The sequence below is a fragment of the Mustela erminea genome, chromosome 10 (genome assembly GCF_009829155.1).
Source record: "Mustela erminea isolate mMusErm1 chromosome 10, mMusErm1.Pri, whole genome shotgun sequence".
NCBI classification, from domain to species: Eukaryota; Metazoa; Chordata; class Mammalia; order Carnivora; family Mustelidae; genus Mustela; species Mustela erminea.
Genome location: NC_045623.1, coordinates 81,237,981 through 81,249,763, shown reverse-complemented (window position 1 = coordinate 81,249,763; position 11,783 = coordinate 81,237,981). Strand labels below are relative to the sequence as shown.

Sequence of the window (11,783 nt, the reverse complement as noted above, 5' to 3'; positions counted from 1 at the left end):
ATTGAGTTAAATAATATTTTGATTGTGCTCACTAGGTATTGCATGATAATTCTGTTTTTAACACTTTGAGAGTTACACTTTGGCATCTGGGGAAACTGGGCAGGTGCTCATGTGTCCCAGACACAGTCCTTGAGCTACTTTTGTCACCTCCCTGCCTCAAGGCTCCTTCATCAGACTCCCCTCCCCTGCCTACCTCTCTCTTACTCATCTGAAAATCCCTGTTCTCCTCGGCTTCTACCCCAGGCAATAAAACCAGGTCACATCCATAGTCCTGTTTGAAATGTGGTCATTACAAAACCGAGGATTCACCGTCTCAATTTGCCTTCCTATATTTAGATTTCTTCTTTAAGCTCTTGCTAGAAAAACAGGTAGTATTTGCCTTACTATGTGAAGGACTCCATCCTGTTGATTTTCTTAAAGAGCAGGGGTGGGGTGGGGGATGGGGCGTAGCCATCTCATTCAAGGTCACATGTATCTACACCTCCAAAAACCAGCTATCCCCAAATGAGCTTCCTCATTGTCTTTTAAAAAAAATAAAGATATTCTCCTACAGATAACCTGTTACAATATTTTAGAACTGATCATTGTTATTATAGAAAGAAGTTCTTTTTCTTCTTTTTATGATTTTGTGTCTGATGTCTTACTAAACCCTTTTATTAGCCATAATTAATTGTTTTGAGCTAATTTTATTGGGTTTTCCAGTGATAAAATTGTGTCTCTGGCAAATGATGATCATTTTCCCACAGCTAAATTTTGTAATCATGTTTTCTGTCTGATCACATTGGCTGTAATACATGTGCTTTGCTATGATTAAATGTGTTGAGCTATTTTGTGTATCGCTTTTGAGCAAAATTTATTGGCGAGTAAGGAGGCTAGGGACTAAGTTAGCAGCTTAAAAAAATGAAAAACAAACAAACAAACAAACAAAAAACACAGAAAAGATCGTAGAAAACTGTGTGGGGAGATGGGACGAGGCCTGGACCAGTATCATGAAAGCAAGGGAAGAGCTATACAGAAGAGCAAGTTTAGATGATGAATCAGCATTTAGGGCCGAAACCAGACAGAACTTTAGATCTGTGCACCCAAAGCCCAGCGGTCCACCTGAGTGACCAGGTACCACGGGCACCCATTCCACCTTCCTCCCTACCACAGTGATTATTTTAGGAATGGGCACTTGATCCAGACTCATATCAAACACTGGGCCCCGCCCCAGTGTTCCCCATCATATGACCTAAGTTAGTCCAATCAGAAGGAAAGCTCAGGAATTCTATAGGTTGGATAGTTGGTCAAAAGTCAGCCCCTCTCTTTCCCAGAATGTGAAGGAAGAAACCGAGAAGCCATTGGCACCCAACGTAGAGAAGCTGGCCTGAGCATCAGGTGTAATGCACTTTTTGGATCAGACCTATCCAGGCTCATACTACTTATGGGCTTCCAAATCCCATAAACTCTATCTTCCTTTCCTGGTTAAGCCAGTTTGCAGTGGGTGCTCTATAATTTGCTCTGTGAAGAGCCCCAGCTGGTACGCCAGGAAATTGATGATATTTTTTAATAGATCCTACAATTCTCTTACAGTGTATTCATCTGAGAAAAGGTGTGAGGGGGGGAAGTAATTAGAATTCTCAGTTTATAAACATTTCCTAAAATGTGAATTCAAGAGAGAAATTAGCAGCTATTTTAATTGTCTACTCCATTTCCACATCCTCACACTTGATCTACCTACTCTCTAAATATATTAATTAACATTTTTATAAACACTTTTCCAGTTTACAATACATCTTCACACATCTTGACTCATTTGGTTCCCACAACAAACAGGAGAGATGGCTGAGCGATGCCTCAATTTGTGTAGCTCCGTGTAGTTGGCGAGGCCCTTTCTCTTATATTATTTTCTGTGGTACTGGTACATCTGGCTCTCGTAAGTCCCAAACTCCAGGAAAACCAATGTACTTGCAAGTGGTTCTCTTGCAAGTTCCCAGAGAATAGCTGGACATTTCTCTCTATTCACTGGTGTCAGTCCACACTGTCCCTACCTTGTCCACCAGGTGAACTCCTATTCATACTTCAAAGCCCATTTCAGATAAGGCCCATCATGTCTTTCTCCCCAGAAAGAGGGGCAGGTTGGTGTGGTCCTCAAAAACTATTGTCTTTGCCAGATTTCTCAAGGTGAGCCAACTGGGTGTTGGGATGGAATAGGGGGCTCTGCTCTGGCCAACTGTTTTGCGGTTTGGGGTACACTTCATCCATCACCAAAAGAAAGACACTGGCCACTCTCCCAGCCCCCTGGCCATAAGAACCTGCTTCCAGCTTAGCCAGATTTTCTCTCTTTGTTGCATGGAGAGAGAAGTGTCAATGTCAGCCTTGGCCTCAGGCCATTTTTATTGGTTTTATGCTACTGGCCCTCAGGCCAATCCAGACCATCTTTGGGCCTTTAAATGGGCCTCAAAGAGACTTACAAATAAACCTCAGACATGTTCTCAAATTGGTCTCAAAGAGACCCTCACCTGGATCCTCAGATAGACCCTGGATGGACCCTTTAATAGGCCTGGATCGGAGCACAGACCTGCATCAGGAAACCTGGTCCTCTGATCTCAGATTCCCTTAAGGACACCCTCCCCCAAAGAGCCAGAACCTGGCACCCACTCTCCACGCCCCTGTGGAATGTCTGTCCGGGGCCTACAGGATTCTGGGGTGTTTTATTGGGTCCAAAGGCCTGGCTGGGGAGGACTGAGGATACTGGTGGTTTTCAGCTCGATTTCCAGACTCAGAGCAGGTGTGGCACTTGGCCTCCCCCATCTTATCGCTGCTTGGGGGATTCTAGTAACCAGAGTGTCCTCTCCATAGAATCAGGGCTCAGAAGGCAGAAGAAATGGGGAGAAAGCTGTCCCAGTGGTGTTCAGAGAGAGTCATTGGGGGCAAGGAGGGAGGTGCAGGGATCAGAAGGGGTAGTCCAGGTCCTTTCTCTGGGGGCTGCCTGCGGCTGCAGCACCAACTTTTTACAGAGTATTTACAGGATCTGGTCGGGACTGTCTGTGTGAAATCTACTTCCTGTGTCCACAACACAATCCCATCTATACCTCAGAGTTGGCTGCTGTTGCCTTACAGAATTCCTCACCTTCCCTCATGCTCCTCCTCCAGGGCTCCCCAGCTCAGAGAAGGGCACTCCCAATGCCTGAGGCTTCCCTCCCGTCCCCCAGCAGTCTGAGTGAGGCCAACTGGACCTCCATCCAGCCTGAGGCCCTCAGCCGCTCAGCCTGGACGAAAGCCACCATACCTAGCTGACTCCTCCTTTTCCTCCCACCAGCCTCCAGAATCAGTTTTCCAGAAACCACCTGTGATCATATCAATCTGCTTTGGAATTTCCAAGGATCCCCTCCACCCAGGAGATACAGTGGAAGAAAGCCCCACCTCCTGTGAGTCATAGTCTGGTCCCCAGGGACCTTTCCAGAATCACCTCTTGCACACACACACACACACACACATTTCCTCCAGACCAGATTCAGCCCCTCCTCTTCCCACTACCACACCTTTCTCCCACCAGCCCCCTGGCCCTGGGCTACCTTTTCCTCTGGGCGGTGGGTCACTCTGCCCTTGCGGGGTTCACAGAGCCATACTACCGTGGGGGCCTCCTACCAGCGCTGCCCCTCCCTCCTCAGATCTTGTGTGGCATTTGCCCCTTTTCTACAAAAAAAAACCCCAACAAAATCCTGCACTGGCTGAGATGCACCGTGAGTGATTCACTGCGAGGTTCCCTATTTCTGTTGCTTGCTCACATGAAGTCATTGCTCAGTCACTGGGTATTTGGGGAGCCCCTACCACACTTCTGGTGCTGTCCGGGACCTGGGGCACAGCCGTGATCAAGCCCAGGCCCCCACCTTCAAGGATGGAACTCAGACCGTCCCTGAAGAGAATTATCCAGTGAATTCTGGCCCTCGTAGTGGTCTTAGCTATTCCCAGCTACCACTCCAAACTCTGGTGCCCAGGGCCCCAGGAATCGGAAGCAGCCACCCCGTTTGTTCGCCCCCACAACCACCCGCCTTTTGACTGTGCACTGGGCGCTGGGTGCTGAGTGTTAAGTGACAGGCAGCCCGACAGCATACCTCCCCCAGCCCCGCACCGGCAGCTCCCTGCACACCGCGCTGCTGATGTTTAATTTTGCTGAACACCGAGTCCCAACCCCGTGTTAATTGGTTTTACTCCAGCCTTTTGTGCCTCCCATTAAATGAGGAAATGCCACCCATAAAATTTTAATTTTAAAAGCCAACTTGTTTGTTTTATATTGAAATTCCCCGGGCAGCTCCAGCAGAGGGAAACAGACACATTTTCGTTTCATTAAAGCAACTTGAGTGAAGATAAAAAAGAAGCTGAAAAATTAGATTTAAAAAGAGAGAGCGAGAGGCGTTTAAAGACAATGGAGGAAAATGAGTTGCCGCAGAGGGCTGCAGGGAGCGCGGCCCACCTCCGCAGACTGCACTCCTGCATGGAGACAGGAGCTGGAGGGGGCATCGGTGGACAGCTGCGGCCGGCGCTACCAGAAGGCTGAGGCGTGGACTCTCTCCTCCCTGAAAAATCTGTGGCCTGGTATCCTAGACGAAGCAGGCTAAAGGGACTCCGTCCCCTGCCCCAACCCCAGGGCCAGCAGCATCCTCTTCCTTAGGTACAAACTGCATGATGGGTATGCCAACTGTGTGACCTTGACTCCACTGCTTACTAGCTGTGTAATAAAGACCAATGACCTCAGTTTTCTCATCTGTAAAATGGGAATAAAAATATCACTTAGTGTACAGGGTTGTTATGAGACTAAAGTAGGTTAACACCTTGAAAACACAACAGAACCTGGGATACAATAAGTGCTTAATAAATATTACCTTTTATTATTCTCATCCTTCTACTCCATCCGCTACCCTTCTACTCCATGCTCCTAACACGTTTCCCTCTGCTGACTGTACCTGCCTGCCTCCCTCATCTACACATCCCCTCACCACTCAATGTTGTCCTTTTAATGATGTCCCTGAGCTAAAGACAGCTTAGAGAGATTGGGGGAAGGTCTAAGTAGAGGCTCAGGGAGACCCCATTCCACAGTCTGGTCCCTGTGGCCCAAACTAACTCATTAAAATGTTATTATAATCCAGGGCGCCTATATGGCTCAGCCATTAAGCATCTGCCTTCGGCTTAGGTCATGATTCCAGGGTCCTGAGATCGAGGCCCACGCCAGGCTCCCTGCTCCATGGGAAGCCTGCTTCCCCCTTTCCCTCTTCCACTGCTTGTGTTCCCTCTCTCGCTGTCTCTCTCTCTCTATCAAATAAATAAAATCTTTTTTAAAAAAATTTTTTTATTATAATCCTTCTGGGGAAAGCCAGTCTCCCCGCATTCAAATCCCACTCCATTGACCAGCTATGTTCTTGGGCAAGAGCTTTTGGGCCTCAGTCTCTCCGTCAATAAAATGGGAACAAAAACTGGATCAGCCGCACGTTGCCATGAAGGGCCAACGAAACAAGCTCTGCAGAGTGTCCAGTGAGTAGCTGCTCTTCTCATCCCATCTGGGGGTCTGAGGCTGTGGGGGTGGAGAAGGAGAGGGGCGACTGGTTCCACAATAGGGTGACCTTACCTCCCGTTTCTCGGCTGTTACCACAGGGTCATTAGTAACGGCGCTCCCTTTCATTCTCAAAAGTGTCCCAATCTGGCTGAACCATTATCTGGTCACCCTATTTCCAATCCCCCACCCCAGTGAGGGGTCTCAGAGCTTGCCCTCTGGAACTGGGAAAGGGTTCTGACCCTTGACCTATCTCCTGCCTGACGACTGAGTCCACACCCTAAGCCCTAACCTCACATTTGGCTCACACAGTTGGGGAGAAGCCCAGGGACAGACCTCGGGTTTGGGGAAGGTGCTGGGATTGGAGTCCAATGGGGTTCCTGGCCTCTGCATGCCAGAGGAACCTTTCTGCAACCTCTGACCCTGACTTCCTCTTCTCTCCTGGGCGGGTGGGGGCACGGATTAGTAAATGGAGTATCTCACCAGTGGCTGCAAAGCTGAAACCAAATCTACACAGAGATGTGAAAGGCTTGGAAACCACAAAGGGCCGCTCCCAGTCCGAGCACAACCTGCTCCAGCCAGCAGAGCAGAACTCCTTGTCCTTGGCTCTGTTCGGGCGGTAAGCCGAGATGGGGACACAGTCAGTCACAGAAGGGGTGGTCTGCCCCATACCTCAGCACAGGCAAGCCCCGTCACTCACAGCCTAGGTCCTGCAGACCCTGACCCTCGTCCCACAGGCCCCCCATAACTGCCCAGGGTCCCTCAGAGACACCTCCTCCAGGCAGGAGCCTCTGCGGGCCCCCTGGCTCCATCCTGTGAGAGCTACCCCAGGGTGGACAAGAAGCCAGCGGCCTCGAGGACTGATTCTCTGAAAAGCCTCAAGAGAACACCTTAGTGGCAACAGAGTGGCATCCATTTCTTCTGGGCAGGTTTCTTCTCCACGGTTCCCAAAGTGTACACCAAGGCACCCCTAGGACTTGGTGACAATTCTGAGAAAGCTGGACCCAGTGGGTAGGGTTCCAGATGTACTCATAAGCTTCCTCTCCCCGTCCCTCCCCCTCTCTGTCCTCTCTCTGCCTTCAGCCAGAGCATCTCTATTTTATATGATCCAAGATACTGTTTGCACAAAAGTTTCCAATGTTAGAATATTCTTTTCAAAAACATTGCTCTGTTCCTTCTCTTCCCTCCCCCCACCCTCCCTTCCTCCCTTTCCTCCTCCCTCTTTCCCTTCCTTCCTTCCTGACCCATCTGTCCTAAAACCCTAAGGTTCAGCAGAGCAAGGGAGACACCTGCTTGGGAAGGGGTGCAGAAAGCACCAGAAGAGAGTATCAGAGTCGGGTGAGGAGGGCTCCATGTGGGAGGCAGCCCAGCACAGGTGTCAGAGTCCCAACTGGGTGAGGCGAGCATCTGTCACAAAGGGGCAGCCTGGCCTGGGGGTTTGGAGTACAAATGGGCTGAGGGGGCACATACACACACACACACACACGCACAGCAGCCTGGAGCAGGTGTCAGAGCTGGGTCGGGATAAGGAGGGTAGCCACACTGGGTAGATGGGCCTAGGATGGGAAACCAGAGGCTGACTTGGATGAGGAGGGGTCCATAGGTAGGCCAACCCACAGTGAGGGGCTGTCTGAATGGAGGGGAGGGGAGCCCTGCCTGGGAGGTCAGAGCCTGAGGGGTCGGGGATGCAGAGGGAGGAGGGACTGTCCCAACCCTAACCCTTGGGGCTGGCCTCCTTCTCTGCCTGCCCAAACCCCTTCTAAAGCCAGGGAATACCTGGGACCCCTTGCCAAGTCAACCGAAGTGCCCATCCGTTCCCTGAGCACCACGGATGGGCCCGGCAGTGTGCCTGGTGCTGGGGAGAGACCCAGGCTAAAGCTTACCTCCCAGCAGGGAGGCCGGACGTGGAGCCAGCATTCATGAAGGGGAGGGGTGGGAGCGTGGAAGAGGATGGCGTGACCTCTCATGGGGGATCAGGAGCTGTCCAGATTGGAGGTGAGCTGAGAGGCAGTATGGGAAGACGAGGTTGCAGGACGAGGGTGGCCACAACCCTGGACCTGGCTTCTTCCCCTCGCCAACCTCATCTGCCCAGTTCATCCCATCCCCAAAGACCACAGTGGCCAAGCACCTCACAAAAGGCCTTTCAATCCTGGGACCCCAAGGACTACACCCTAGTGACAGGCCCCTAGGGACAGACAGGGAGCTTCATCTGCCTGTCTGTCCAGACCTCACTTGCCCTGGGGCTCTTCCAGATGGGAAGGTCCCAGCTCGGCCTTCCTCTCTGAGGTCCGACATCCCTCATAATTGAGAAGTCCTGCTTGGTGTTTCGCTCAAAACTTTCCTGCGCCCTCTGTTCTGAAGACAAGTGGCTCGCTGAAGGCCCTTTGCCACTACTACCACAGAAGTGCTGATAATCTGTGCCACGAAGCCGTGGGGGGGATATCCATTCAGTCGGTGAGCTAAGGTCTGTACCAAAACCCTCCTTCAGGCAGAGGCTCCATAACCATCCTTATCTCTCCCTTAAAAGCCCTAACATACATCCTTCCCTTGGGGGCCACTCTGCCCTTCCCACATCCCGGTGAGAGCCCCACTCACCGAAGACACCCTAACTCCCCAGATGGCCCTTTTAGTACCGAAATCCTGCAGAGGGCCCACCCCAGGTGGTCCCTTCCATTTGGGCCTCAAGGTAGTCCAGCCAGCCCAGGAAAATAACTGCTTGGACTCCATGCAAACCTGATTACGTAAAGCAGAGGCGGGAAGAGCAAGCTACCCTCCGCTGCCCCACTGGGCTTCTGAAGGTCGCAGGGGAGATCCAGGTTAGACAGTAGTAAGGACTTCTCCGGTTCAGCGAGGAGGCACGGCGCCCGGGTGGCCGGCCTCCCCGCGGTCACCAGGAGGGGGCGCCCCAGGCCAGCCCACGCCAGCGGAAAACCGGACCGGGTGGCCGAGAGACCGTGGGGTTCCGGCGGGCCCTGGGAGCGCTGGGGGCGGGGCAGCTGGCCAGCGGCTGGAGAAGCCAGGCCACCTGGGGAGCGGGGGGGGGGCAGGGGGGAGGCAAACGACACACCCCCGCGCCCGCCCGGGACACGGGAAAGGGAGTGGCATCGCGTTCTGCCTAGTCATCGCCTGCGAGGTCGCGTCATCCCTGATGTCAGGCCTTTGAGGGGCTTCGTTCCAGCTCCGGGCTCCAGGAAAGGGCGTCGCGGGGCCCAGCGGTTACACAACCTCCCCAAGGTCGCGCCGGAAGGGCCCGGCACGCCAGGGGATCCGCACCCTGCCCGGTGTCCGCGGGCACTGTCCGCAGGTGGTCGGGCTCCGCGCAGCGCCCTTGACCAATCCGTGGCCTTGGCCTAGCGTCCTTCTTCCTGGCTCAAAAATGGTCTTTCATGCTAAGCTGTCCTTGGCGGCTGTATCATTTAAAAAGAGCCTCTTGAAACCACACGTGTTTTGAAATGAACCCGGGAAGGGTGTGAGTGGAGGCGGGTGGACTCCCTTCCGTTCCAGCCGCGGGGCGCTGCCTTCCTGCCCGGCCCTGCTCGGATCCCGCGAGCACGCCGGCGGCACACGAGGGCCTTCCGACGGCTCCGTGAGGCTCTCCTGAAAGCTCGCGAGTCCTTGGGCTCTGAGTGGTTGGAGTTCGGTCCATTATGAGAAATCTCCTTTTGAGCATGGATATATTCAAATCCAGATGTTGTCCCCGCAGAACAAAAAGCTCTCCTAATTCTCTTTATGAAGAAGGAAGTTCTCTTTGAGCGAATAACATCTCTGGAGAAGTGCTTTTTTTTTTTTTTTTCCTCCCAGCCAAGGACCTGCTGCTCTGAATGTTTTAAAACGGATTTAATAGCCTCTCTCCATCCCACTTCAGATGCCAGGACGCCAGCGACAAGGTGAATGTCACCCGCTGGTGGATGCAATAGATTGGGTATGGCTTCACTAAGAAGAGAATGCTGGGGTTTTTGTTTTTTGTTTTTTGTTTTAATTGTTTTTTTTTTAATGTGTTATTTATTTAGGTAGATTTAACTCAAGATATGCATTCTAATGGGACAAAGGACACAAGAAATACAGATTGTCCAAAAGCTCCCAACTGCACACTTTGCTGATTCAAAAATGCTTAAGTAACGACTTTTCAGAAAAGAAAGATGCATTAAATATACATATGGATTGTAAGACAGTCCCAGTTTCAGTAATATTCACTTTTAAGTATACCTTGGAATAGGAGAAATATGGATTACATATTTGTTAACTGTAAGATGTGTATATAGAGCTGAGGAGGATTTTTTTTTTTAAATCAGTAGGGCCCAGTGTTTTTGAGACTCTCTGAGGGCTCAAAGCAGGACCCTCTCCTGACCTGACTTGCACCTGCTCTTGACAATCACGGAGTGGGCTCTCAGTTCTTCCCTGGAGCGGGGCAGGGGGATACTTCCGCTCCTTTCTCTGTGCCTGGGTCTTCTCTCCAAGGTCAGTGTCCCCAGTTCTTCGCGGTCCTTTGTTCTACTCCACAGCCTGGACTCCAGTCTCTCCCTGTCCCCTCAAAAGCAGGACAACCAGAATTGAACCCAACCCTCCAGCGATCACCTCCCTTATCCTCAACCTTATACCTCTACAGATATAACCTCACATAACATTAGTTCGGGGCAGCCATTTAACGTGGGATTATACTGACCCTTTAGCCACGAAACCTTTTCATGAAAAATCTTTGCACTTTACACCCATCCCTGTTCCATTTTATTTCAGGGGAGTTAGTCCATCCTGTCATCTGTTTTAGATTTCTTTGAACCCTGGTTTGATCATTTAAAATACCAGCCACTGCGTCTAGTCTTAGGTCTTCTGCAAAATGAATAAGCACGCCTCTTGTTTATTTACTCCAGCTAGTGACAGACATGTTGCATGGGGTTCTTGACCCAGGCAGCCAGCGTCCTGGGACCCGAGTTTCCCCATCAATAACAGACAAGAGTAAAGAGATGAGCTCTGTTAACAGAGCTTGTGCACTGTGAGTCAGACACCATGTTAACATCCTGACATTTAATTCCTCACATCAATTCTCTGATGGAGGAATTCTTCTCCTCCTCATTCTGCAGGGGAGGAAAACCGAGACTTGCAGGATTCGAACCCAGTTCTGTCTGGCACCCAATCCCTGCTTTTTGGCACGACATTAGCCACTGGCCAGCATCAGTATGGCCTAGAATTGGGCCCACTAGGAATCATCTTCTTGCAAGCTGCTAAACGGCGTTCCTTGGGCACTCCTGAAAGACCCCAAAGTCCTACGCCTGGATCAGAAGCTGTGGAGAACAGAGGACTTCCAGGGGCTTTGGAAAGAACACCAGATGCCTCAACCATGACAGGTGTGTGTGCATGTGTGTGCGCGTGTGAACAGATGATCAGAGACAAATAATGACCACAGAAAAATGGAAACCCTTCTCTCACTCCATGCCTGATTCTTCTTCAGAGCAAGGCAGATTAAAAACTTCAAGGGCAACGGAAGGGAAGGTGTTCGCCCCCTCCGGGGAGCCGCAGACTTGGCATCAGAACTTCAGGCTGGTTTCAGCGCGGAAAGGAAGCCCAGGCTTCTCACACGCCTGAGTGTGCAGTCCTAGAGTCAGACCCAGCCCACCCCTGCCCGGGTGCAGATGATGTGTGCTCACTCGGAACTCCCAACAGCCCTGTGAAGAAGCTACTATTTTCAGAGATCAGTCTGGGGGGAAGGCAATAAAGTTTAATCTGCGGGGGAGAGGCCCTTCCCAGATCCTGCAGTGGTGGTGGTGGGGGGGGGGGGGAGTTGCTTAGCTTTCCATTTGTAAGTGGTTTGTTTGTTTTTTAAAGACTTTATTTATTTATTTGGCAGAGAGAGATCATAAGCAGGGGGAGCAGCAGGGGAGCAGCTGGCAGAGGAAGAGCGAGAAGCAGGCTCCCGGCTGAGCAGGGAGCCCAACATGGGACTGGGATCCTGGGATCATGACCTGAGCCAAAGGCAGAACTTAAACGACTGAGCCACCCAGGCACCCCGCATTTGTAAATTTTAAGAGGGCTCCCCCAAATTGCAGAAGCTTCAGGCCCCACAAAAGCTACCCTTATTTCTGTCCCTATTTTATAGATCGCGGAAAATATGGCCCAGAGAGGTCAAGCAAGTTCGCGGGGGAGGCAGGGCCTTCAGGTGGTAAAGTCTGGATTTGAACTCTTAGCTCTCTCCGGTTCTGAGGGAACTCTTAACTCCCAAGCATTCTGAGGGGCTCTCCCAGGGGATTCACGTCTTTAA

At 51.3% G+C, this 11,783-nt stretch overlaps 1 long non-coding RNA gene across 3 annotated transcripts; it reads left to right on the top strand.

Moving 5' to 3' along the window:
• Positions 1-7,734: 7,734 nt before the first annotated feature.
• On the top strand, positions 7,735-11,351 carry LOC116567114. 3 transcript variants are annotated; one of them, XR_004276109.1, is made up of 4 exons: positions 7,735-7,994; positions 9,332-9,417; positions 9,823-9,988; positions 10,609-11,351. It is a non-coding gene; the product is annotated as an uncharacterized LOC116567114 (long non-coding RNA). The 3 variants fall into 3 exon arrangements; XR_004276110.1 differs by lacking the exon at positions 7,735-7,994 and having other exon boundaries at positions 8,506-9,417; positions 10,609-10,872; positions 10,977-11,351; XR_004276108.1 differs by lacking the exon at positions 7,735-7,994 and having other exon boundaries at positions 8,505-9,417.
• The last annotated feature ends 432 nt before the right edge of the window (positions 11,352-11,783 follow it).